Consider the following 26,708-nt stretch of genomic DNA (forward strand, 5'->3'; position numbering starts at 1 on the left):
TACACCACATGTTAGGCCATGGGTTCTCAACTGAGCCAGGTCACAAATAGGTGTCCAGGAGAGGTGGGGGAGATCTGCTCCATCTTTCCCTTTCCATATTGCTAAATGGAAGGGGGTCTCAGCTAGATCCCTGCTAGATGAGTGTGGGGTTCTGGTATGGAAAAAAATTGAGAACCACTGTGCTAAATTGATTCCAAACATGTAGGATAAAGTCCTAGAAAAATAAGTCTGTGAAGGATGTAGGAAAGGGATAAATCATACAAGCAATTTAAAAAACACATAGTTAGTGTCCCCGTTGGTCCTGTCTGTAGCCACTATTAGTTTCCTCTTTCTTTGTAGGCATCATAGTAGAAGTGAGTCTGGAGGAAAGATTTGGAGGAGGAGGAGGAAAGGGTAGTGGCAGATCAATTCAGGGAGGGCAAGTCAGTAAGAAACAAAAATGGATAAGAGAAGGGGCAGAGCTGTGAAGGGGAAGGGGAGGACAAGCAGCAGTGGAAAAGGGGAGTTGGTGGAGGTATTTAGAACTGGGGGGCAAGAGGCAGGGAAGAATACTCTAGAAGCTGCTAAGGAGGCTGGAGAGGAGCACGTTGAAGTGGTCAAGGTAGGAGTTGAGGGTCTGGTCAAGAGTTCTAGTTGTGAGCATAGATAAAAGGTTTGAATTTAGAAATGTTCTTGGGTGGGAGAGGGGGGAGTGCCAGGCACTGGACATAGCCTGGATGTTTGAAGCAGAGGGAGGAGTCAAAAATAATTCCTTGTTTATAGGTCTGAATCACAGGGAGGATTATGATAACAGCTGTGACTGTGAATAAAGGAATTTGAAAGTGAAATATCCGAAGGAGTTGGAGTCCAATGCCTTAAATTCAAAATTCTGTGTTAATGCAAGGTTAGGAAGGTTGCATAATTTAGAACTGCATGAAATCTGGAAGACAGCACCTCCCACAGCACAGCACCCCTAATACCATGTTGGGGCACTGAATCAGCAACAACTCAAAAGGAAGTATAAAATGTACTGAATCAGCAACATATGCAGCTCCTGCATGTTCTGTAGCAAAGCTATGAAAAGAATTCACTGCTTCTGCTTTAGAGTGCCTTATTCCAATTACTAGACCATGCTCCTTCATAAAAATAAAACAAAAACCCTCTCCAGATTAGGATCTAAATCCAGGTGGTAAATAACCTCTCAACTATCAATGAATAGCTGCCTTCATCTGAATAGATACTAGCTGCAAGCCTCAGACTAGTTTATTGCTCTCACACCACCTTTTTAATACTTACAATCAAAGGAAAGGCCCCTAGTTGCTTCACTGTGAAGGGCAACATGGAAAGCAAAGTTTCATAAAGATGCTTGCTACAGGAAAAGCACCCAACCCTGTATTTCTACTGCTGCTTCCCCTCTGAATCAAGTTGTCGGGGAAGTTCACATCTGCTAGATGAAAGCTCAGCCACATATTGTGCATAATGCAAATTTTCCCCCAAATGACTGATCACATGAAACGTATCGTCCACTCTCCGGCTGCTGGCCTAGCCCACAGGAGGCTGTTGGGCTTCAGTGAGGCATCCAAATTCCTGCTGGGCTCATCTCTGCAAAGGTGCGGTCTGTGGCACCGAAATCGCCAGCTAATGTCAAGCAGAGAGGCTTAAAAATATTCATAGGCACAAAACCAAAAAACCCCAACAAACTACTGATCTCGAGTAAGCTTCTTGGAGAAAAAACTCTCTGTGGGGATGGGAGTGGAAATTATGCTACTTTGCTTCACAGGAGAATCCATTAACTCTTAAAAGGCTGTTGTCTTTTCAGAGTGTCAGCCAAAAGGCCTGCGCCAAACCCGATTAAATGAGTCTTTCTAGTGACTTCAGTGCGCTCTGAATCAGACCCCAAATGAGTCTCTTCCCAAGCCAACATAGGTGGTGAAACCTCTGATAGGCTGAATACTTTCTCTTCTGCAGTGACTGTTTTAAAGCATGCAGCACAGTTTTATTTGACCTTTAATTAAAGATCATCTCTGCTGGGCACTCTGTTTTTGTTGTTCCCTAGGGTGGTTGTTTAAAACAGTTTTCACTGTATGATGTATGATTTTAGTCTCCAAAGGATTTTAGACCAAGTCCTGTATCTTAAGTGTCTGTAGCAATAAGAATCATAGAATACCAGAGTTGGACGGGACCTCAGAAGGTCATCTAGTCCAACCCGCTGCTCAAAGCAGGACCAATCCCCCAGACAGATTTTTGCCCCAGATTCCCTAACTGGCCCCCTCAAGCATTGAACTCACAACCCTGGGTTTAGCAGGCCAATGCTCAAACCACTGAGCTATCCCTTGGGGATGACCAAATGTGGAGTGCTGTAAAAGCACTATTCTCTAAGTGTGAAATTCACCCTAATGTAGAATGCCAGTGTATGGCTTGGGCATCACTCAAGACCCACTTATTTTGCCAGCCTGTTTTGAGGGCTTAAAGTGTGACTCTGTTCTGTTTGTACAGCACTTAGCACAATGGGATGTGGTCTATGACCTAAGGCTCATAGGTGCTATGATAATACAGATCATAATGAAATGTTTCATAGGCCTTGTGCTGTCCTTCTGCACATGGCTAAATGTCACCATAGACCAGGGGTCGCCAACCTTTCAGAAGTGGTGTGCCGAGTCTTCATTTATTCACTCTAATTTAAGGTTTCGTGTGCCAATAATACATTTTAACATTTTTAGAAGGTCTCTTTCTCTAAGTCTATAATATATAACTAAACTATTGTTGTATGAAAAGTAAATAAGGTTTTTAAAATGTTTAAGAAGCTTCATTTAAAATGCAATTAAAATGCAGAGCCCCCCAGAACGGTGGCCAGGACCCGGGCAGTGTGAGTGCCACTGAAAATCAGCTCGCGTGCCGCCTTGGGCACACGTGCCATAGGTTGCCTACCCCTGCCATAGACAAAGGAATAGCAAGAACGTCTCAGTGGCTCTGAAGTGTGGTAGTGCAAAGCAGCATGATTTACATCTTGTTCCTTTTAATCGTTGGTCTACCAAGGCCTCTTGTCTCGGGGACACAGACATGGAACATCATCATCTTCTTTATATATATACAAAAAACTTTTAACCTTTTTTCTGGTCATGACCATTTTTTGGGGGGGGACCATACTAGTCCTGAAAGGATTTGCACTGGTGTCCTTTTTAAACACTCCATTCCTTTTGTGAGGCTCTTCATCATAATCAGAGTTGTGTCATACTTCACGACTGAGGTAGAACAAATTCAGGTTGTGAGCTCTTCATAGCAGGAACTATTTCTTACTATTCTGCACAGCACTTAGTGCCCTCTGGCACTGGTCTGGTTGGGGCCTCTGGGTGTGATTATGCTATAAACAATGATGATCTGCCAGTCAAGTGCCTTTGCCCCAGTGTTTCCCACATGATTGTAGAACGCTAAGCTCATGAGCAAGATGGAGTTGGAGATATTATTTTATACTGAAGGTTCTCTTGCAGTGGCCCAGGGAATGCTTCCAAATGCTCCATGGAGGAGTTGCACACATTTTCAAGAAGTGCTACTTCCTGGTAGTTAAGTATCAGGGGGTAGCCGTGTTAGTCTGTATCTACAAAAACAACAAGGAGTCTGGTGGCACCTTAAAGACTAAATAAATCTGTTAGTCTTTAAGGTGCCACCAGACTCCTTGTTGTTTTTTTCCTGGTAGTTGTAGCTCAGTCCAAAATCCTCTGTTTCCAGAGGCTCTCTAACTGAGTAAGCTACTTAAAAACAAACAGCCCCCTCTCTTTGCACAGTGTATGGCTGATGCCCCCACAAGGGAACTATCCAATTGGTGTTCCACCTTGCTGTGCAAAAGCAAGCTCAAAGAAGCATCCGCAACATGCTCCGGAGAGAGAGAGTGTGGTGGAGGCTACAGGCACTATGGGGAGATTCATTGCAAATAAACATGAAGTCCCACACCCAGGGAAGGGGAATACACAGCCCAGATGTGAAATAAGGGATGTAACGACTGACTGCACCCATCACTTTTAAACCACCTTGTTTGCACCCATGCCCTTAATCCTGTCCTAAAATTACCTTTTCATGTCACTTAGCTCTCTTGTTGCTGCGGGGTACTGTAGGTGTGAGGGAGGGCGGGTTGGGAGAAGAAATGTTCCTTATCTGAAGAAGTGATCTGTGAGAGGAAAACATTTGAAAACTTGTTTACTGAGTAATGTGAGTTCTTCATTCTACTTGATGGCATTTCTCTGTAACATGAACTTGTGAACACCACATCCAATCAATTCCAAAATTCCAAGAATATTCTAGGCATCAGTGAGCAGAACCGTATTGATTTTGGTGAAAATTGGAAGGGGAAATAGACCAGTAGTGCTTAAGTTAGGTTAGGCGCCTAACTCCGATTGAAATCGGTGGGTGTTATGCACCTAACCTGCTGGTGGGATTTTCAAAAGCACCTTAAGCATCTGTTTGCATCTTAAACACCTAAATACCTTTGAAAATCCTTCATCTCTGTGCCTCAGTTCCCCATCTATAAATGGAGGTTAATAATACTTTATCCTACTGTTTGCCTATCTTGTCTATTTGTTTAGATTGTATTTGGGGCACGGGACAATCTCTTACTATGTTTTTGTAATGGGACCCTGAATTTTGGTTGGGACATCTAAACATTACTGTAAAACAAATAATGATCAGCCCCATAATATAAAGGCCCACCAATGATCTATTTTTCAGGGCAAGTCACAGGCCCAGCTGCGTCAGAGGAAAGTCTGAGAAAACCCCATACCAAACAATTATGGATTAACCTGCCCATAGGGGAAGTTTCTTCCTGACCCCCAGCAGTTAGTGGTAGGCTTATATCCTGAAGCATGAGGATTTATATCCCTTCTAAATTTTGTATCCCAGCGAAGTGTGGATGATATTGTCCATATAAATGTCTAATCCTTTTCTGAATCCTTTTAAACTCTTAGCCTAAATGAGATCTCAAGGTAATGAGTTTAATGGGCACATTATATCTAAAGAAAAGTGTATTTCCATGGATTGGTTTAAATCTGTTGCCTTTATTGAATATCCTCTTGTTCTTATATCATGAGAAGGAGGGAGAGTCTGATGGACCTTTTCAATATCTTTCGTTATTTTATCTCTCTTAATGTCCCTTCTTTAATCCTCTAAATTAAACAGCCCTAACCTTTCTAACCTCACCTAACATGGAAGTCTTTCTATACCACTGATAATTTCCATTGCCCTTCTCTAGGCCTCTTTCTGTTTCTTTATCCTTTTTGAGAGGGGATGCTCAAATAGGTCTCAGGCTTCATGGATATTACCCATTACGGTGCTTGTAAGAGCATAAAGGATTAATGAAGTGCAATACTGAAAAGTTCAGAGAGGAGAGTTCTTGCCAAGCCATTTGTACTTGCTTGTTGGACCTCAGTTACCCCTTCACTCCCACCACCTAGCAACAAATGATTTGGGGCGGGCATTGTGCTTGGTGGATATGCTGGCTGTGACTCCAAAGCCGCTGACTGCTGTGTAATTGACTTCTTACTGTGCCTAACGGCTAAGACCACAAGAGACATTGAGAGACCCAGCTGCATTTTCCTGTCCCAACTTTCCTTTCTACTTTGTTTGCTATTTCCTTGAATGCTTCATTTTACAACTCCCATGCAAAATGTGTGTGTGTGTATATATGTATACAACCTTCTATACAGTCCACCTTCACAATAGCAAAGCTTGTGTGCTATAATATGCCCACATGCACGGAAGTTAAACAAAGGAAAAGAGGAGGTTTATAAAAAAGAGAGCACTCTCTAGAAAAAGCAGACAGAAGTGAGTGTACTGTAGATCTAGATATGCTGTAACTAATATTAAATTTTTAAAGAATTGTGGTGTTTCAGCGTGTATTTTATCTAATTGGTGAAAGACTACCAGCCTTGGTAGCAGTAAAACCTCTTCTATTCCATACATCAGCTATAGGACGGATAGCAGCCTCATAAGCTTTCCCCCTTTCTATTCCATCAATGTACTTCAGCACTGACCTGGATGCAGCAGCTGTAGGAGTAATAGGGGAGATTCAGGCCCCCTTCCCTTTCATACCCTGATTCAGCAGATCATCCCCAGTCAACAAAGCATTTAAGCATGTGCTTAAGTGAGTCTTAAGCATAGGTTTTAGGTTAAGCATGTGCTTAAGTCCTTTTGCTGAATAGGGAAGGATTTAGGCCGCAAGTCAATAAAGGCTTTTAAAAGAGTTCTCCTTTTGCTCCAGGGGTAGAAATCTGTGTGTTTTGTTTTTGTTTATTTTTTTCTTTTTGGGGGGCTGAATGACCAGGTTCTAGTCCCAGCTCCCAAGGTGTGTATGACTTGTATGTTAAGTGTGACTTGTCTGTAAGCATGGAATTGATTACATTACCAAACACGTAGTTCTGACTGTTAAAAGAGGAGAGAGAGAGAGTAATTTCTAAAACACATTCAGAAGTATAGTCCTCATTCAGAATGGAATTTGAGCATATGCTTACATTTAATTATGTGCTAAAATTTCATTGACTTCAGCATGTACTTAAATACTGTTGAATTGGATCCCCAGCTCTTCCCCCTCCCCCCCCACGACCTCTCCCTGTGGATTGGTTTGGGTATCACAGTAGGGCGGTATAATTAGGAGTAATGGAACTAATTTAAGAAAAGGGAACCTTCTGAAGGAACAGACTTGTTCTGACAAGGTGGGGTTTCAATGGGGAACAAAAACAGAATGTAGGCAGTGGATTAGTTACTTTTATTTTGTTCCTTTTCAGTATTAAGCTATTAGAAGGTAATGGTACAGGAATTGCTGGGAGTGAAATGTGGATTGGTGAGGGTGGAGTTTGTTGCGGATTTCTTACTTTTCAGTTTTGAAAAGGAAAATTTAATCTGGAAATGCTTCCTGGCAGCAAAATATATAGTGGAGGTAGCGTCTGCAGTCAGCTGGGGTTGACTTCCTGTCAGGAATGGCAGAAGGTCCCTAAAGTAAGTGTGTGTGTGTGTGTGTGTGTGTGTGTGTTGGGGGGGGGAGTGGCAGGCCATGCCACCAGCACCCGAACTGTGGCGCTGCCCTCACCTCTGTAAACGTGTCTGTTCCTGGAACATCAGCACATAATTTCACGTTTTATTGCACATCTGAATACCTGCACATTATTTTTTTTATAGAGGTTTGAGAAGTGAAATGTCCCTTTTTATTTTGGTGAGTATTGATGCACTAACACAGGCCTTTTATTTCCTCTTGTTCTGAATGCCAAAAGCTGAGTCCCACTTAATGGGCACTTCCATCTCTCATTTCCTATCCTAAACAGAGAGGTCTCAAGGGACCTCATTTGGGTCCAGGCTTGTTAAGACGGAGCATTCTGAAAATGAGACGCACATGTTTCAAGGTCAAGTTTCTGACAGCGGTGCTAGTTAGTGTCTGCAGAAAAAGAGATCAATTACCAGAATAATGTGGGTCTGAATTTTCTCTCATTTACGCTGGTTGAAATCCCACTGATGTCTATGGAATCCCTCCTCACTTGCACTGGGGTAAGGAAGAGAAGGGATGCAATTTGTTATCTGCTCATATTCCACCCCATAACCACGCTCATCCAGAAGTACTTCCTAATTTATGTTTCAGATACGTTTTTCAAAACTATCTTAATCCTCTTTCTTCATTTGCACAAGATTAAATATTTCTCCATATTCAAGGGTACACTGTCAGGTCAAATTTGGCTCCATGTTTAAGATCTGTAAAAACCTTAAGGCCAGTGGAAACAGTCCCATGATTTCTTTTTCCTTTTAAACAAATTAACATGAGAGTTTACAACCCAGACATTGCTTTATGGCCTTAGTACATTACAGCCAGAAAGTGAAACTGACTAGAAAGCAAGGGGAAATTGATCAGCCTGTTTTCCATTGTCTCATGAGAATGATGCTCTAAGTAAACAAATGGCAAAATCTCTAAATAGCACAATGGAATTTTAAACTTTGACACCTGGGATTAATGAAGCAATCTGTTACTTTTGGAGTCCAGTCTTTTTCTTGCACTTGATAATGTGGTCTTAGTCTCTATTTAGCTACATCCTAGCAGCAGACATATAATTATGTTCAATAACTTAAAGTATTAAGACTCTCAAATATCGTGTGTAGATCGATTTCTTCATAACCATTTTGAAAGACATTTCCTCTTATCTTATCTTTTCTCTCCAAGATCATTGGTCCAATGATTCACAGCTCTCCATGTATTCAGGGAGCTACAAAACAATGTGTTTAAAATGGTAGTAAGTTTATAAACTTAATGTTCTGAAATTCCTGTCCCCTCTATTGCATTATTTACATCATGATACAGTCTCCCAAGTGGAGTGTCACTAATCTTAGATTTGGGGACCTTTAAATCTGATTTGGGGACCTTTAAATCTAGACTGAATAAAGAACTAGAAAATATAAACAGAACAGTTCATTAGCCCCTTAAGAAGTCACTTCCCATATCATACCAGAACACGTTATTGAATATTTCATATAGATAGATAGAATCTAATTCTGCTCTCACTCTCTCACCAGTGTAAATCAGGAATAACTGCAGGGAAGTTATGGGGATAACATGGATATAAAATTGGTGTGAGATCAGACTCAGGCCCACAGGCATTTCAAACCCCTAGTCATATGTAATAGCCAACATAGATGTTATAGTCACAATTGAGTTGCTACGGCACAGCTTTCCAGTAGTGCCTTGTATAGCCCTTTATCATCTAATTATTCTGCTTCATTGTAAATTAACAATGAGGGGAAGATAAGTTTGGCAACCAGTTTGCTTAGAGGGGTCAATTTATGCTGCCTCTTGGCAATGCAGTGTAATTTTAGCCTTTCAGGCCATGGTGAATGCCATTCTCCCTTCAAGATCACTGACTGTATATGGCCTAAACACTTTGTAAATGGGTCGGATGAGGCTGTGTATGATTGTAAAGTGATGTGAACAATGTGAAAAATGCACCTTGGCTAATGTGGGGGTTTGGTGAAAGAAAATGTTTTTGTCCTTACTGACCCAGTTTTTACAAACTGGGTCAGTCGGGCAACCTATGTAATCTGCTGGCGCCAAAGCTTGTATGTCACTGTGCTTGCAGGGGGCACGCAGGAGAGGGAGTGGAGGTACCATGGCTTAGCTTTAACCCTTTTCTAGGCAGTGGGAAAAGTGCCCATTCCCAACAGGAGCTTTTTGTAGAAAAAGTGCTTTCAGCTTCCCTGAGCGTCTGTCCAATGTATCTGGTCCATCTGGCATAGATTGTAACATGACAATAGGGCCGGGCTCTGCTGCTTGTGAACATGTTTGAATCTAAGGTCTTGGCTTGGGCACGTTCCTGTGACTTTGTAATGCATCTTTTGCTAATCTCAAAGTACTGCACAGAAAAGCAGCAGCACAGAGCAAGTGTCTACGACTGAGAATGTTAAAAACATTAAACTATGAGCATCATTAGGGAGGCAGCTTAGTCCAGTAGTACTGTACTGGCAGTTGGGAGAGATGGGCTCTGTTCTTGGAGTTGCTACGGATGCCCTTTGTGCGCTCCGGCCAAGTTGCCTGCATCCCTTCCTTATTAGGGGGCTGGGTATGTGAGTCAGAATTGATTCTCATGCCTTAAAACAAAATAAGTTGCTATTTCTGATGCACTCTGTAGGTCTAGTTTTCTGATGTGGGTCTTAACTAGGGGCTTGTCTACACTACAGAATTAAGTCGATTTAAGTTGACATACAGTCACTACAGTAATTAAAGTGGTGGTTCATGTCCACACTTGTTGCTTCTGTTGGTGGTATGCATCCTCACCAACAGAGCTTCCACTGACTGAAGTGGATCATTGCGGGACACTGACAGCTGGAGCCTGGCAGCCCTGGGGCTGACGACCTCAACTGTAGGTGCAGGGATCACAGTTCTCTCTCCCCCTCACCCCGCCCCAACTCTCAGGAGGCTGTCAGCACCGGGGGCGGGAGGCGCTCCATTCGGAGCTGACAGCCAATGTCAATAATGCAGTGTCTACATAGACCGTGTCGCCCTAACTACATCAACATAAGTGCTACGCCTCTCGTGGAGGTGGAATTATTATGTTGGGATAGCAGGCCACTTACTTCAGCGGAAGCAGCACTGTAGTGTAGACACTGACATACTTAGGTCGACGTAAGCTGCCTTATATCAGCCTAACTCTGTAGTGTAGACCAAGCCTAGGATGTCCAAATCCTATCGTTGGGTGCCCACATAACCTGTTCAGGTGCATACATGCCATTTGAATGCTGAAACCTGGAATTGCATGCATGGAGATCTTGAAAGCTGCATTCAGATGAAGAGGAAAAGAGGGAGCCAAGATTAAAGTCTGTAAACTGGGCTCTGCATCCACACAGCTTTCTGCAAGAGCTTCTTATTATTTATTCACGTACTTTGTTTCTCTCTTTGAAGGATGTGAAACGTCTTTGCCAGTTTCATGGGCGCTTTTGGAAGGGAAGCAGCACTCACATGGGGCGAAGTTCCTCATTCCTCTACTTAAGATTCAAGTAAATTCCATGGGGGAGGAAGTATTGAGCCCATGGACAGTAGACTGTCAGAAATCAGATGCCAACACAAATATTGCTTGGGGGAACACTTAAACTGACTCAAGGCCATATTATAGTGTCATGGTTACATGGGAAGTTCTACTTAAAAACAGCTCGTATGACATGACCTTGTTAGTGGAACTCCTTGAATGCTAATATTTTATGCTGCAAAGTCATGGCAGAGCTCTTCTCTGCCCCTGTATCCAAAAGAGCAACAGACTGGAGTCTGTGATTTGTAAAATACTTCGGAATCCTCCAGGGTGTGAGGTACTGTAGGAGACTGATATCATTACAACCAACCTCCCCCACCCCGCAACCACCTCTGCCTTTCTTCTTATTGTGGATTTCCCTCCACAAACCACCTTGGATAGACTGTGGTTTAAGAAGGGAAAGAAGTTACATTGGAAACATTTAGCTCTTTTTCCTCCCAAACCACAGAAATCACTAGTGGACATGGGATAATCAAATGCCGTGAATGCTTTTCATTTTGCAGCCTTGCTTGGGAGAAGAAAAAATGTGTTCACTTGTATTAGAGCTTAGTAAGTTATTCCTTTTGGAGCAATCCTCTGGCTGGGGTCAGCAGAAGTAAGGGGCAAGCTGGAATTCACTTCACCCTTTTAGCTGCTAACACACTGTGTGTATTTCCCTTCCTTTTATACATGAAGATCCTTCAGCAGCACTAAAGTTAAAACAACCCAGGCAAAGAAAGCTGTTTTTGCTTAGCTCAAGTCTTGTCCTGGTGCATCAATATCTTTTAGATAGGGACAAGATCAGTCAACTTACAACCGTTTCTCTTACAAAAAGAGGAACCTATTTCTACTTGGCCATCTGTAGTTCCCAGATTCTTTTGCGCTGGATGAAGGGGTATTGAAAATGAGAAAATGGGGGAGCTGGGCTAAACGGTTCTGGGCCACTTCTGAGAGCCAAAGGCACAGCTGAGCAGAAGGGGAAACCTCCTTTTGTTGAGGACTTAGGTGGGTGAGCCACTTGGAGCTGACCTGTTGGTGCATGACTACAGCAGGCCCAGTACTACCCTGAAGTCTCCTTAGATGTGGCACTTTAGGTGACTGCCTGTTTACTCGGTACCTGAGGCCACCTTCATACCCTTCCAAACAAAAGCTTCCTCAGTAGATATCTGTACCTATGTCTACATTATGGAAGCATGGGAAGGGGATGAATGGGTTTCCAAAGCCACTACCCTGGATAGGGATCAGGGGGCTGCTAGAGAAAACATCGTAGAGCCATTAGCTTAAGCTACTCTTTATTTGACACAATAACTGGTCATTGGTAAGACACAAAACATAGTACATCTTATATATGGTGAGGTAGGAAGGTCTTGTGATTAAAGTACTAGATTGAAACTCATACATCTTGTCTATTTAGATTATAAATTCTTTGGGGCAGGGACTATCTCATACTAAGTATGTAAACAGTGCCAAGCACAATGGGGCTTGGTTCTCACTGGGACCTCTGGACACTACGGTAATAACAGTAGAGCAAAGTTCTACTAGATGCTCTGCTGCTATAGGAGCTTGTGGATTAATGAGGAAATGCAAAAGAGAATCGGGATGGGAAAGGAAGGGAATGAAATAGCAAAATGTTGCATGGTGGATGGCTGTGGGCTTAAACCTGTATCACTGATTCGAGTATGAGGCCTGGTTTACAGTACAAAGTCAGGTTGATGTAAGCTGCCTTGCGTCAACCTAGTTGCGCATGTGTCTACACTTAAATTTGTCTCCCAACCATGTAAACACCCTGTTACAGCGACGCAGTAACACCACCTCCCCAAACAGAGTTGAACCATGGTTGATGTACTCTGGGCAATGCATCATGAGTGTAGACACTGTATTATCTATGTATTATCCCTGATAGTCCTCCAGCAGCTGTCCCACAATGCCTGACACTGGCGACAATTATGAACTCCACTGCCCAGGTGTCACCTAGACTGAAAGCCCCCCTTTAAAGCCCCATGATTTTTTTGAAATGCCATTTACTGATTGTCCAGCTTGATGAACATACCTAGCAGCTCTCCATTGTTGTGTGCAGCTGCCCAAGCCAGCTACATGCTCCACATGCGTTCTGGACTGGAGTAGACAGGAGATATTGGATCTCCTGCGCCTGCGGGGAAGCGCAGAGGCTGTGTAGGCACAGCTACGGGCTAGCCATAGAAATGTGGACATCTATGAACAGATTGCTTTCACACAGCACTACTACTGATTCCTGTTGTACCCCTTCTCCTGCATCCCCCATGCAAAGGAACTGCAGCAGGCATATCAGAAGGCCAGGGAGGCCTGCCGTCAATCCAGTGCCTATCCACAGATCTGCCTCTTTTATGAGAGCTGCATGCCACACTTGGCGGAGACTCGCCACCCCGTAGGCCACTGTGGATACCTCTGAGGAGCCCAAGTCACAGGCCCCCTCGGTGAACAGTGAGGAGGATGAATGATGTGACTGGGGGACATGCAACCGAGTGGTCAAGCTATGCTGCAAGCCAGGACCTGTTTGAGATGCTACTGCAGTCCAGTCAGTCCTAGCAGTCGAGCATGGACAAGCCTGATGCAGGGAAGGAATCTTGGGTAAGTGTGTACATGTATTTCTCATTACAATGATGGTATCCCCAACTTAACTGGACATAGCTGTTGACTTTTCATTAGTTTATTTATATTAGAAGAGGCCGTGGTACAACAGGTTATCTGTGGAGGTAGGCAGAGGGGTGGGGGGAGGTGGGGCAGCTTGTTTATCTACACAGATATGTCCCTTGAATTCACATAAGAGATCTCAATAAAACTTTAATGGGAGGTACTCTGCAGTACTCTCCCAAAGCTTTCTAGGGATGGCGGGCTTATTTCTTCCTCTGCATTAGGCCACTTTCCCATACTAGTCAGCGATAACTTCAGCAGGACACTATCATAGTAAATAAGCTAGCGACATACAGGCAGCTGTGCTTTCTGTGCCTTTGTCATCCTCAGAAGTGAGATATCTGCTAAAATCACCACTGCCTGAGGGAAAATGGTGCCAGTATTCAGTGCCATTGCCCCATACTCATGCAACTGAGCAATTCCCTCCTCGTTTCCTTCAGCCTTGGGAGGCCATATTGACCATTTCTGGTGCTATGAGTCATGCCATGCACAACCACTCTGAAGCAGAAGTGTCAATAAGTGTGTTGTGTTTAAAACTTTAGGGGAGCAAGGGAAGGGAGTTCTGATCTTAGGGTTTGCTTTCCATTATGACTATATTGACAATGGTACCTCTGTTTGTATTATCTGTAGCTGCTGCCATAGTGGCCTTGAAGCGTTCCCCCACCGGGCCTGTGGAGCGCCTGAGCCAGGTGGGGAGAAGAAAGAAGAGGATTGGGATGACCTCTTCAGCGAGATCCTGCAAGTCAGTGCTGCATCAGGCTGTGAGCAGAGAGCCTGGAGGGTGAATATTTCAGACTTATGGAGAAGGAAAGAGTGGACAGGGGAAAAGCCCAGGAGCTCTAGCAGAAAAAAGAGAGGGAGATGCACCAGGACTTAATGGGGCTTCTCTGACAGCGCAAACAGATGCTGAAAGAACAGGAGTACTTGTGGCACCTTAGAGACTAAGCCCTGGTCTACACTATGAGTTTAGGTCGAATTTAGTAGCGTTAGATCGATTTAACCCTGCACCCGTCCACACGACGAAGCCATTTTTGTGGACTTACAGGGCTCTTAAAATTGATTTCTGTACTCCTCCCCGACAAGAGGATTAGCGCTGAAATCGACCTTGGTGGGTCGAATTTGGGGTAGTGTGGACGTAATTTGACGGTATTGGTCTCCAGGAGCTATCCCAGAGTGCTCTATTGTGACCGCTCTGTACAGCACTCTCAACTCAGATGCACTGGCCAGGTAGACAGGAAGAGCCCCGCGAACTTTTGAATTTCATTTCCTGTTTGGCCAGCGTGGCGAGCTCAGAGGTGACCGTGCAGATCTCATCAGCAGAGGTGACCATGGAGTCCCAGAATCACAAAAGAGCTCCAGCATGGACCGAACGGGAGGTGCTGGATCTGATAGCTGTGTGGGGAGAGGAATCCGTGCTATCAGAACGCCACTCCACCCCAGAGGACTGCCCAAGCAACAGGAAGCTGGCATTCAGTAAGTTTTGAAGTGCAGTGTGGCCTTGTCCTCCCCTCCTCCACCACCCCACCCGGTGCTTCCCTCCTCCCCCACCCCTCTCGGGCTACCTTGGTAGTTATCCCCCCATTTGTGTGACAAATTAATAAAGAATGCATGAATTTGAAACAACAATGACTTTATTGCCTCTGCAAGCGGAGATCAAAGGGGGAGGGGAGGGCGGTTGGCTTACAGGGAAGTAGAGTGAACCAAGGGGGCGAGTCTTCATCAAGGAGAAACAAACAAAACTTTCACACCGTAGCCTGGCCAGTCATGAAGTTGGTTTTCAAAGCTTCTGTGATGCACAGCGTGCCCTGCTGCGTTCTTCTAACCGCCCTGGTGTCTGGCTGCGCGTAATCAGCGGCCAGGCGATTTGCCTCAACCTCCCAACCCGCCATAAACATCTCCCCCTTACTCTCACAGGTATTGTGGAGCACACAGCAAGCAGTAATAACGATCGGAATATTGGTTTCGCTGAAGTCTAACCGAGTCAGTAAACTGCTCCAGTGTGCTTTTAACCACCATTCTACCACCATTCTGCACTTGCTCAGCCTATAGTTGAACTGCTTCTTACTACTGTCCAGGCTTCATGAGCCATGGGAGCAAGGGGTAGGCTGGGGTAGGTGCGACCGCGTGGTGCTGCCGGCTGGGAGAGCAGCCTGAGGCAGAAGCCTCCAGCTCGCATGATATTCCAGGCAGGACCGAATCTCCATGAGACGAAACTTAAAGAAGAGAATGACCTGGAGTCACTCCCATTTATGTCCAGGCGCCCCTGACCGACCTCACCGAGAAGACGTCTCACCCAGGAGACGACGACGACGGCTAGCAGTTGTACTGCACCGTCTGCTGCCGTGAAGGCAATGAGCTGCTGCTGTGTAGCAATGCAGTACCGTGTCTGCCAGCAGCACCCAGGAGACGTACGGTGAGCTGAGCGGGCTCCATGCTTGCTGTGGTATGTTGTCTGCATGGGTAACCCAGGAAAAAAGGCGAGAAACGATTGTTTGCCATTGCTTTCACGGAGGGAGGGAGGGGGCCCTGATGACATGTACCCAAAACCACCCGTGACAATGTTTTTGCCCCATCAGGCATTGGGAGCTCAACCCAGAATTCCAATGGGCGGCGGCGATTGCGGGAACTGTGGGATAGCTACCCACAGTGCAACGTTCCGAAAGTCGACACTAGCCTCGGTACTGTGGACGCACTCCACCGACTTAATGCGCTTAGTGGGGACACACAATTGACTGTATAAAATCGATTTCTAAAAAATCGACTTCTATAAAATCAACCTAATTTTGTAGTGTAGACATACCCTAATAAATTTATTTGAGCATAAGCTTTTGTGGGCTACAGCCCACTTCATCGGATGCATAGAATGGAACATATAGTAAGTTGCCACAAGTACTCCTGTTCTTTTTGCGGATACAGACTAAGACGACTGCTACTCTGAAACCTGTCACAGATGCTGAAGACTCTTGTGGATGTACAGGTTCAACAGCCTTGCATTTCTTTACAGTCCATGGAGGCCTCCATTATAGCACCTCCGTACACTGTCCCTCAACATTTGTTGTGGCATCAGGGGCTGCATCCCTATCCCTATCCCTACCCCTCCTCTCCACACCGGAAAGATTGACAACCACAGCTTCACATACGCTGACCTGTAAGAGCCACAGTTGTTGTATGTGTAGCTAAAATGAACATGAATGCTCTTTCCCCTTATTAAGTTTTGTTCCATTAATGTATTAAGTTTTAATATATTTGCTTTTAACTTGCACAGAGTATTTTTGCAGTGTTTTTTTTACTCAATAAACTTCCATTGTTTGGATAATCATTCATTTTTATTAGTTTCCAACATATATTGTAGAAAGTCTAGTAATACCCTAAAGCACTCTTTCTTCATGTTGTTCACTGTGATACAACTCGCAGGATCAGTGACAAAGTGTAATAATTATAAATGTACAGCAAGCTCCACAAAATTAATAGGTGCATTGACAGTGTTATAGTCCTAGATGAGCAACAAGCACTGCATGATTTCTAACGGGCCCTAAAACAGCAGGACCAGGTAGAGCACAATCCATCACAGTGCATTACTGTGGCTCACTGTTAAAGTGCTCTTTCAATATATGGCCTCCCTGAGCCATATATTCCGCATTGAGCTCCCGCCTTGCTGTTCAAACTCAGCAAATAGCTACTCTACCTCCACCCCGGCAGCAACTTTCCCCTTTTGCTTCACAGATATTACATGGGACATAAGAGGCAGCTATAACCATTGGAATGTTTTTTCCACTGGGATCCAAGCTTGAGTAAACAATGCCAGTGTCCCCTCAGTCTACCAAAATCACATTCAACTGTCATTCTGCACCTGCTGAGCTGGTAGTTGACTCTTTCCTTGGGTTTGTCGAGATGGTCGCTATATGGCTTCATGAACAAAGGGTAGGCTGGGTCCCTCGGGATCACTATTGGCATTTCAACATTACCAATGTTATGCGCCAGTTGGGAAAGAAAGTCTCTGCTTGTAGCTTTCTGAACAGTCCTGTGTTCTTAAAGAGGCGAATGTCATGCATCTTCCCTGACCAGCCAACGCTTTTGACAGTGAAGTGTCCTTGGTGATCCACCAGTGCTTGCATAATGACAGAAGAGTAGCCCTTTCTGTTGATGATCTTTGTGGCAAGGTGGTCTGGTGCCAAAATAGGGATATGAGTGCTGTCTATCGCCTCACCAGTTTGGGAACCTGACTGCTGCAAATCCATCCACTCTGTCCTGCACATTGCCTAGACTCTCACTCCTGCATAGCAGGAGATGATTAACGGCCTTGGACACTTGCATGATAGCGGCCTCTGCAGTGGATTTTCCTACTCCAAAATAACTACCCCCTGATTGTAGCAATCCAGTATTGCAAGTTTACACAGTATGATCGCCACTTGCTTTTCCACAGTCAGTGCAGCTCTCATTTTGGTATCCCTGTGCTAGAGGGCGGGGGTGAACTCGGCACACACAACCAGGACTGTGGCCTTGTGCATCCGAAAAGTTCTTCAGCCAATGCTTGTAATCCCAAGCCTGCATTATGATGCAATCCCACTAGTCAGTGCTTGTTTCTGTAGCCTAGAAGTGGCACTCCACCATCTGCATCTACTCCATGAACACCACCACCAACATTGAATTGGTGTTTGCTGTGTCCCACAGCACTCTGTCCTCCACACAGTCATCACGTTCCCTGCTGATTCAGTGCTTGTGGCTCTACAAATACTGGAGGATTGTGCAGCCTTGTGCAGTGCTCATGACAATAGTGCAGAGCTGTGCGGGCTCCATACTTCTGGCAGAGAGGGCCATGTGGGGTTTGAGACTTTTAAAAAAGGCGTGAACATTATGGGATATAGATGACATTATGGGATGGCGAAAGTTGCTTGCTAGGAAGTTGACCCCTTACTCCCCGTCACCCTTGCATATGACTCATTTCTGCCGCACTCTGCATTACCAAAACTTCCAAAAAGACTACATGCTAGATGTTGGTGAGTTGCACACTGAAATACCTACTCATGGTGCACCACCCTGAGTACTTGTGATGATACACCTGGTGGATATGCTCAGTGCCAATGCAAGGAGCCATGTATGCACACAGACAAGCAACATACTGACTGAGGTGGCTTTATGCCAACATAGCATGTGTCGGCAAAAGCTTGTAGCGTAGACATGCGCTCTGAGTGTGTTATGTGCTAGCTGGAAGTTGTTGACCAGTGACCTGTGATGTGAAATGCTATTAGCTATAATCCAGTTGTTAGCACAAATTATTCCCTATGGCACTAATGGTTACCACAGCAGAGAAGTAAAGGATAATTAGATCATGGAGATTCAGCTCTCTTCTCAACCCTAAAGGTGATCTGTTCTGCTAGTGTTGGGACACGTTGCTGGGACATGTGAGGGGAGAGGAGTTTTCACTGCAAGCTGTACATTGAGTGCAGACTTGAAGACTTTACTCCACATATCCTGCATTTTCTGAGAGCGCTAAAATTGTCACCAAAATCAGGGGAAAACTGCGGTCTGGAAAAGACAGATAAAGTGAGAACTGAGGGAAGCTAAGCAATTGGAGTAGATAAATGAGAAATGGTTCAAATACATCTCTAATGGAAGAGCAGATTAGGAGTCAGCAGCAGGAGCTCTAAGGTGGCAGTAGCAATGGCAGTTTACCAAGAGAGGAATTAGACCTTGGTGTATTTAATTAAAAAAAAAAAAAAAAAGAGGGACAGACACCAGCAATGGACACAGATGTCCCAGGAGATGAAGGGAAAGCTAATGGAGGGAATCTGAAGCATGCCAGATACAGCGATCACTAAATATCTGCAGATTGACAGGGCTGCAGAGGCAGATCAGGAGGGACTGTGAAGATAGCCTGTAATTTTATCTGCAGGAGAGTCCTTTGTTTTAATTAGGGGTGGTAGCTTAGCCAGACAAAAAGCATATGTGTGCATGTGCTCTTCATATATATGCAGTGTTTTTGTACCTGTGTCAGTGCCAAGATGTTAGACACACAAGCTGGGTGAGGTAACGTCTTTTATTGGACCAACTTTTGCTGGTGAGCGAGACCAGCTTTCAAGCTACACAGAGTCCTTCCTCAGGTCTGGGAAAGGTACTCAGGGTCACATGCTAAACTATCTGTTTGACTTGTAGCGAGGTGTGACGCTCTGAGTACCTTTACCAGACCCGAGGAAATGCTCTGTGTAGGTCGAAAGCTTCTCTCTCTCACCAGGAGAAGTTGGTCCAATAAAAGATATTATTTCATCTGCCTTGTCTCTCTTCATATGTACGCAGTTGTAATTTTAAACATGCATGAAAATCTATCCTCAGCCAGACGGAGGTTAGTTACAATTTATTACAGTAACAATAATTTATTTAAAGAAAATGGAATAGTGACTGGGAAGGATGAAGTTAAACATACTGGGGTCTGGTAAATACGATTGACTTACTTGTATCTTGGTAGTGCCTAGTAGCTCCCGTCCTGGACTAAGGCCGTGTGTACATATGATAAAAAGACCGTCCCTGCCACAGAGAGGTGATATGTGAAATTACACTATTGTCCAGGTTCCGTGAGCATGGGAGAGGAGAAAGATTAGTGAGTTATATCAGCCAATTAATGTACTACCATTTACTAGTACAATGTACTACCCAAAAACTAGGGGTTTTCTTTTTTTTTGGTTTTGTTTGTTTTTCCCCTCGCCCCCTCCCCCTCGCCCCCCCCCCACCCCCCAGTGGATCTTGTATTTTCCTCTTACTCACAGCACATTCTGCAGAAAAAGCAGCATGATGGGCCCATACATGTATGGAACACAGGGCCCTAGACCGAGTGGGTCTACCAGCCTGGCACCTTCTTCATGCAGTCGGTACTCCTCCCACAGACCTGACATCTACCTGCAAAGCCCCCTGGGAAATATGGTGCCGCAGGCAACCAGCTCTCCATCTTATGCCCAAAGCACCCCTGGCTTGTCCTCTCCCTTAGCTAAATTGAATACTACTTCAGATTATATACTTGGGCAAGTTTATAGGGCCTTACTTTCAACTTGTGGCATGTTGGTATGTTTGTAACATAACTTTTGAGTGCTGTCTGATCAATTCCAAAGTTTCAGGGAATATTCTAGGTGTCACGGAGCAGAAACTGATTTTTTTTGTGTGAGAGAGAAATTCATAAAACTGGACGGAGGAAATAGGGGAGACACTTGGATCCCCTTGTATCTTGTTAGCAGACCCAACTGATTCAACACTCTAATTGTCTATACATCACAGAATTAACTGCTGCCAGCCATTAATACCTTCTGGCATACCACCCCCCATTTTAGCTCTGGCCAGCTTCAAAGAAATGGTGGGGGATGACAACTGCGGTGCACACAGAGCCCCTAGTATGGCAGAACAAGGGATCCTGATATGGGGGGAAGGGTAATGTGGGGGGACGCAGCCCCTGCATGGCAGTGCGCACACATCCCTTTCTACTGGGAAGGAGAGAATGAGGAGGCAAGCACAGCCCCTGGCATGGAAGAGAATTGGAGGGACAGTAGTATAGAGTAAGTGAGGTTTGGGTGATGCACACAGAGCCTCTGGTGTGTGGGGGATGGGGGGAATGGGGTGGCATGCAACTCCTGGCATGGGAGGGATGACAGTGGAGGACCCCTGATATGAGGGATCTGGTATGGGGGCACAGAGCCCTGGCTTATGGTGGAGGGCACAGCCCCAGGCATGGTGGGAGTGGGGCAAGGAGTCCCTGCGATAGGAGATATTGGAGGGTGGCATACAGGGAGCTTGTAGGAGGGAATGGAGGGAAACAAGGAGCATCTCTGGTGAATACAAAGAGCTCAGTCTACAAAAGCTGTGAAATGTGCATTTCTTTAGTGTAAATTTTCATAAAATAAACCAAAACACAGAAAATGAAGGTGTGAAACCTACCTGAGATAATCTCCCCATAAGCTGTTTTTCTATACACAGGGCTCAGACTCTACCCCTCTGCAGTACAATCTACTGAATTTACTGGACTCTGCTCATTGTGGTCTCTACCTTCCAACCATTTTGAGGGGGTGAGGGGTGGGTGGGTGTATGGTTTGATTGCATTAGACTCCTAGAATCATAGACTATCAGGGTTGGAAAGGACCTCAGGAGGTCATCTAGTCCAACCCCCTGCTCAAAGCAGGACCAATCCCCAACTAAATCATCCCAGGCAGGGCTTTGTCAAGCCTGACCTTAAAAACCTCTAAGGATGGAGATTCCACCACCTCCCTAGGTAACCCATTCCAGTGCTTCACCACCCTCCTAGTGAAAAAGTATTTCCTAATATCCAACCTAAACCTCCCCCACTGCAACTTGAGACCATTACTCCTTGTTCTGTCATCTGGTACCACTGAGAACAGTCTAGATCCATCCTCTTTGGAACCCCCGTTCAGGTAGTTGAAAGCAGCTATCAAATCCCCCCTCGTTTGTCTCTTCTGCAGACTAAACAATCCCAGTTCCCTCAGCCTCTCCTCCTAAGTCATGTGTTCTAGCCCCCTAATCATTTTTGTTGCCCTCCACTGGACTCTTTCCAATTTTTCCACATCCTTCTTGTAGTGTGGGGCCCAAAACTGGACACAGTACTCCAGATGAGGCCTCACCAATGCTGAATAGAGGGGAATGATCATGTCCCTCGATCTGCTGGCAGTGCCCCTACTTATACAGCCCAAAATGCCGTTAGCCTTCTTGGCACAAGGGCACACTGTCGACTCATATCCAGCTTCTCGTCCACTGTAACCCCTAGGTCCTTTTCTGCAGAACTGCTGCCTAGCCATTCGGTCCTAGTCTGTAGCAGTGCATGGGATTCTTCCGTCCTAAGTGCAGGACTCTGCACTTGTCCTTGTTGAACCGCATCAGATTTCTTTTGGCCCAATCCTCTAATTTGTCTAGGTCGCTCTGTATGCTATCCCTACCCTCCAGCGTATCTACCACTCCTCCCAGTTTAGTGTCATCTGCAAACTTGCTGAGGGTGCAGTCCACACCATCCTCCAGATCATTGATGAAGATATTGAACAAAACCGGCCCCAGGACCGAACCTTGGGGCACTCCGCTTGATACCGGCTGCCAACTAGACATGGAGCCATTGATCACTACCCGTTGAGGCTGACGATCTAGCCAGCTTTCTATCCACCTTAGTCCATTCATCCAGCCCATACTACTTTAACTTGCTGGCAAGAATACTGTGTGAGACCGTATCAAAAGCTTTGCTAAAGTCAAGGAATAACACATTCACTGCTTTCCCCTGTAGTTTGAAGAGAGTGCCCATGTTCCCCTGTATATTTGTTGATCGTTTTATGGGAACAATGGGGCCGTTTGCATCTTCTTATATTCCTATACGTGAAGTTCTCTCTACACATAGAACCAGGAACAGCATGCCAGGTGGTTACACAAGCTTTCCCCAACCCCACAATACCCTGTTGTTATAGCTCTAGCAATAAGTAAAATCAGTCTCAATGACTCAATCAGTCCTTGGCCTTTCGACTGAGGATCCCAATGAGGAATCTTATCCAGCAAGGTTGAGTGCAGTCTCTATGCCCATTGGAGGCCCACCTGGAGTTGAGTGCTTTCAGCAGTGTGCATGGTTGGGCCCAAGGGTGCCAACTATAGTGGAGTTAGCAATGGGGGAAGGGAGGCTGCCCAATAAAAACTGAATGGCGATAACAGACTCAGTCCACATAACCCACCAAGAAGCCTTCATATGGTAATGGACTTTGCCAGCCGACACAATCGTGACTAATCTAAAGGTGAAAGGTCTGCTTTAACCAGCTAACGACCAGCTAACTCTTAAATATGATGGCTAGTGTGAATGAGTGGCAAGTGTGTTTCGCTGTCTCATTAGAGACGGGGCCCAAGGTGAAAAGCTCAGATCCATTTTGGGATCGGAACCTCTGCAAGGGGTAGGCAGTGTACTGTTCCAGTTCATCCCATGTCTGTTTTAATAGGAAAGAACTGTCCAGGAAAAGCATGCAGATTAATGGAACCTGTTTTTCCCTCACCTCTATTGGGCAAGTTAACCTGAGAAGAAATTAAAGCTGTCTTTAAGTGAAGTTCCTCCCAGGAACTCTGATAGCTTTATGATTTATTTTTTTCTGTAGGCTCAGTTTTGAAAAACCAGGGCTAAATCTCCTGTATGGTTAAAAGCACAGCTATTCAGAATCTGGACAGTGAAACCTGGCAACATTTTAGCAAGGGAAATCACTTTGCTGCTGTCAAATTGGCAGCTTTCAAAAGGGTAATCTGGTATGAGCAGTTAAAGCCTTTTGGTAATAGCTGCATCTTAAACAGGGTCATCTGACACACTCTTTTCCCCTCTGTATTTCACATTCACCCTGGTATAAAAGGGTCTTTCATGAGTTTTGACTCTTGACTGCCAGACTTGCCATGGGCTCTGTGAAGAATAAAGAATCTTCCCTACACTCCCTCTGGTTGTGCATGACTGTATGATCCCATAGACTGTCTCGAATTGAGCGCAAAGCAGGGGGCAAGGTCTTCCTAAGTATGAAACTGTGGGTTGTTTTTTTTTTAATCAGCCCCAGAAATTACTTCTTGGGAGCATGGGGTGCGGGGGAGAGGTAATGGAAGCATGCAAAAAGGCTACTGAGGTATAGCATTTAGGTCTTCAAAGCTAGCTCTAAGGATATGTCTACACTGCAATTAAAAACCTACAGCTGGCCCATGCCACCTGACTCAGGCTTGTGAGGCTTGGGCTAAGAGGCTGTTTAATTGCACTTTAGATGTTTGGGGTCAGGCTTTAGGATCTTGCAAGGTGGGAGGATCCCAGAGCTCGGCCTGCAGCCCAAGCCTGAACATCTACACTGCAATTAAACGGCCCATTAGCCTTAAGCCCGTAAGCCCGAGTCAGCTGGCATGGGCCAGTTGGGGGTGTCTGATTGAAGTGTAGAAGTACCCTAAGGGTCATGTCTCCGTGCCTAAATAGTACAGGGAGGATGAGTGTAAAGACTATTCTGGAGTGTATCTAAATCCAGTTGACAGAATGGAAAGAACTGCCTGGCTGGCTGTGGAGATGGATCATTGAATCTTTGCTTCAAGGTCACTAGATCGAATCCAGCCCAGGTTGGTAATGATTGAGTCGTTCCCATCTGATGGCCATTTGGTAGTTATGTGAAAGGAATCTGGCTCAAATGAAAGGATTTCTCCATCCAGTTCCTAATAGATATCTCAAAGTCTACCATTGCAACTGGTTCCTGGTGGCAGTCTCAACAGAGGTCAAGGACTGAATGGACTGAAATACCCTTTCATCCCTAGAGGGCAGTCATTTGTAGGATGGGTGTGGGGAAGCCTACGCTGCTTTTACCTGCGCTGAAACTTCTATGTGCATACCAAACTTCTGTCTCAGGAGCTGTCAATACTGGCACCTTTCGGTCAGTGATAAATTCAGTTAGGAAAATACTATTGCCTTGACTAAGGGCTTGTCATTATTGCAGTGTTAGTTTGAGGTATAACTTGAGTGTTTCCTCTACCCTAACTCTCAGGCGCACACACAGATCTCTAGCTCAAGTTAGGTGTTGCTTAAGCTAGAGCAGGGTGGCCTGTTGGGAGTCATGGGTTGAAGTTTGATTGCTGCTGCCTAAGCTAGTAATGTAGAGGGATGCAGTTACTCTGTTCTGCCAAACCAAAAGCTCAGTGCTGCTCATCCCATCACTGTGTGGTTTCAGTGTTTGTTTTGCGGTGTTACTGTTCTCACTCAAGTGAGGCTAACTTGAGTGTAGGTAACTCAAGCTAACTGTACAGTGTAGATTCAACCTGAGAACAACTCCAAGCGTTTAGTATTCATGCCAAATATTTCCCTTGGCCCCTGTACAGCTTTGGTTTGCCTTTACCCATTCCCCCCCCCCCCCCCCCCGAACTCATTAGGATAGAGGACCTGGGTCCTAGAGTAAATATCCTGTCAAATGCTCCGTACTGATAGCTCAATGAGATGGGTTAAACCTTGGGTCACGGCCTATAATAAAGAAGTGGTGAAGAAGAATGTTTCCAGCTGGTGTTTCTTGGAAATTTTTTTTTTTTAATGAAATAGTCAACACTCTCTTGTACATTTATTTTGCTCACACTGTTGTAGCGAGAATGTTAACACTCATTAATCATAAACACTTTCTGGAAGCTGCTGTAGGGCAGTACTTAGACTTGGAGGGAAAACATCAGCTCCAGTGCTACAACCAGTCTTCTGGACTTTAGAGCTGGGTCCTTCTCCTATTGAAATCCATGGAAATTAAGATTGGGGTAACATTTCAAAAGTGATTTTGGAGCCCAAGTCCCATTTTCAAAAATTACTTGGGCACTTAGAAGCCGAAGTCTTATTGAAAGTTAGTGGGATTTAGTGTCTTTCATTTTTGAAAATGAGACTTAGGTGCTTTTGAAAATTTTACCTGAGGCCCTTACTTTGGTAAGATTTGGCTTTTGCAGGAAAAAATAACATGAGGACACTATTAAGAAGACATGATTAAATCAATGTTAGTCTGGTGAATACAACTACTTGGTTACATCCCTCTCATTTTGTACGTGTTGAATATTGCCACTTTCTGCATGTAGGACTCTGTTTATCTTCACTATGATCTCTCCAGGTCACTTAGTATTTGGTACTACGTTTGCTCCCTCCCCCCTCTAGCTCCCCCTTTTGGTTTTATCTGCAAATTTCATTGTGGTTGCAATTTCACAGAAGATGCCCCACACAGAGATTTTAAAGCAGCTGTGCAGGTGTGAAGTGTTTTTTGAGTTTAATTTAGCTGGTTTTAAAAACGAGGCCTCTGGAGACACTACAAAGATTCTGGACTGAGCTTCGTCTAACAGGAAACAGCATGGCTTGGAGACTGACATATGTTTCCCCATTGTGACAGAAGCTGCTTTGAGGACCCACCTGCAACACTCGGGAGCCCACCAGTTGCCTGTGGAGCCCAGCTTGAGAACTACTACTCTGGGAGATTGGTTAATGCAATACCAATTAATTTGTAAGTGGAACAACTGGTGCTGGGCTCATCCCCCAGAGCATGTAAAGCAATATCCTACCATTCATACAAGGGTTAGGGGATTAAATCAGCCAGGATTCACACCCCTGACTATGGTGCAGTTGCATGGGGATGGAGGTAAATCAGGGGCGGATTTATCCCCTGACCTAGAGCAGACTGGATTTCAGGCAGTCAAAGTGAGATTAGTTCATTAGACTTGGCCACTCTGCACACACATACAATGTTGGGCTTTAGCAACATCAGCTGTCTTGTGTCTGTACTGCAACAAGCTACTACAAAAAGCTCCCTTTGTTGCTTTCTTGTCTCTAATCTCCTGTACCATTTAATGCCTGGTTAGGGGAGTCTCGTATTTAATGGCAACACTGAAGAATCTTCTGTGTATTATATTCCCAGAGAGGGAGATAGTGGAAATGGAGGTTTTCAGTGGAACAACTATTTCCAGTATTAATCCCTTTAAAAGATACTCAAGACTGTTAGGCTCAGGACATTGCTTTTATATAGAAATTATAATGTTTGTAAGCTTTTGAGCTCAGGAGACTAG

At 44.9% G+C, this 26,708-nt stretch overlaps 1 protein-coding gene across 2 annotated transcripts in view; it reads left to right on the top strand.

The window, feature by feature from the left end:
* Positions 1-26,708, top strand: part of PTPRA (protein tyrosine phosphatase receptor type A) — a 255,276-nt gene that overhangs the window by 144,892 nt on the left and 83,676 nt on the right. Inside the window, exon 1 of one of the 2 annotated variants that reach the window (XM_065405789.1) lies at positions 26,083-26,149. The exons of the other annotated variant lie outside the window; for it this stretch is intronic. The gene's annotated coding sequence lies outside the window, so the exon portion shown is untranslated. Of the gene's footprint in view, positions 1-26,082; positions 26,150-26,708 lie in introns of those variants that run through there. 2 annotated transcript variants of the gene reach the window in all.

This window comes from Emys orbicularis, chromosome 5, assembly GCF_028017835.1.
Source record: "Emys orbicularis isolate rEmyOrb1 chromosome 5, rEmyOrb1.hap1, whole genome shotgun sequence".
Classification (NCBI taxonomy): Eukaryota; Metazoa; Chordata; order Testudines; family Emydidae; genus Emys; species Emys orbicularis.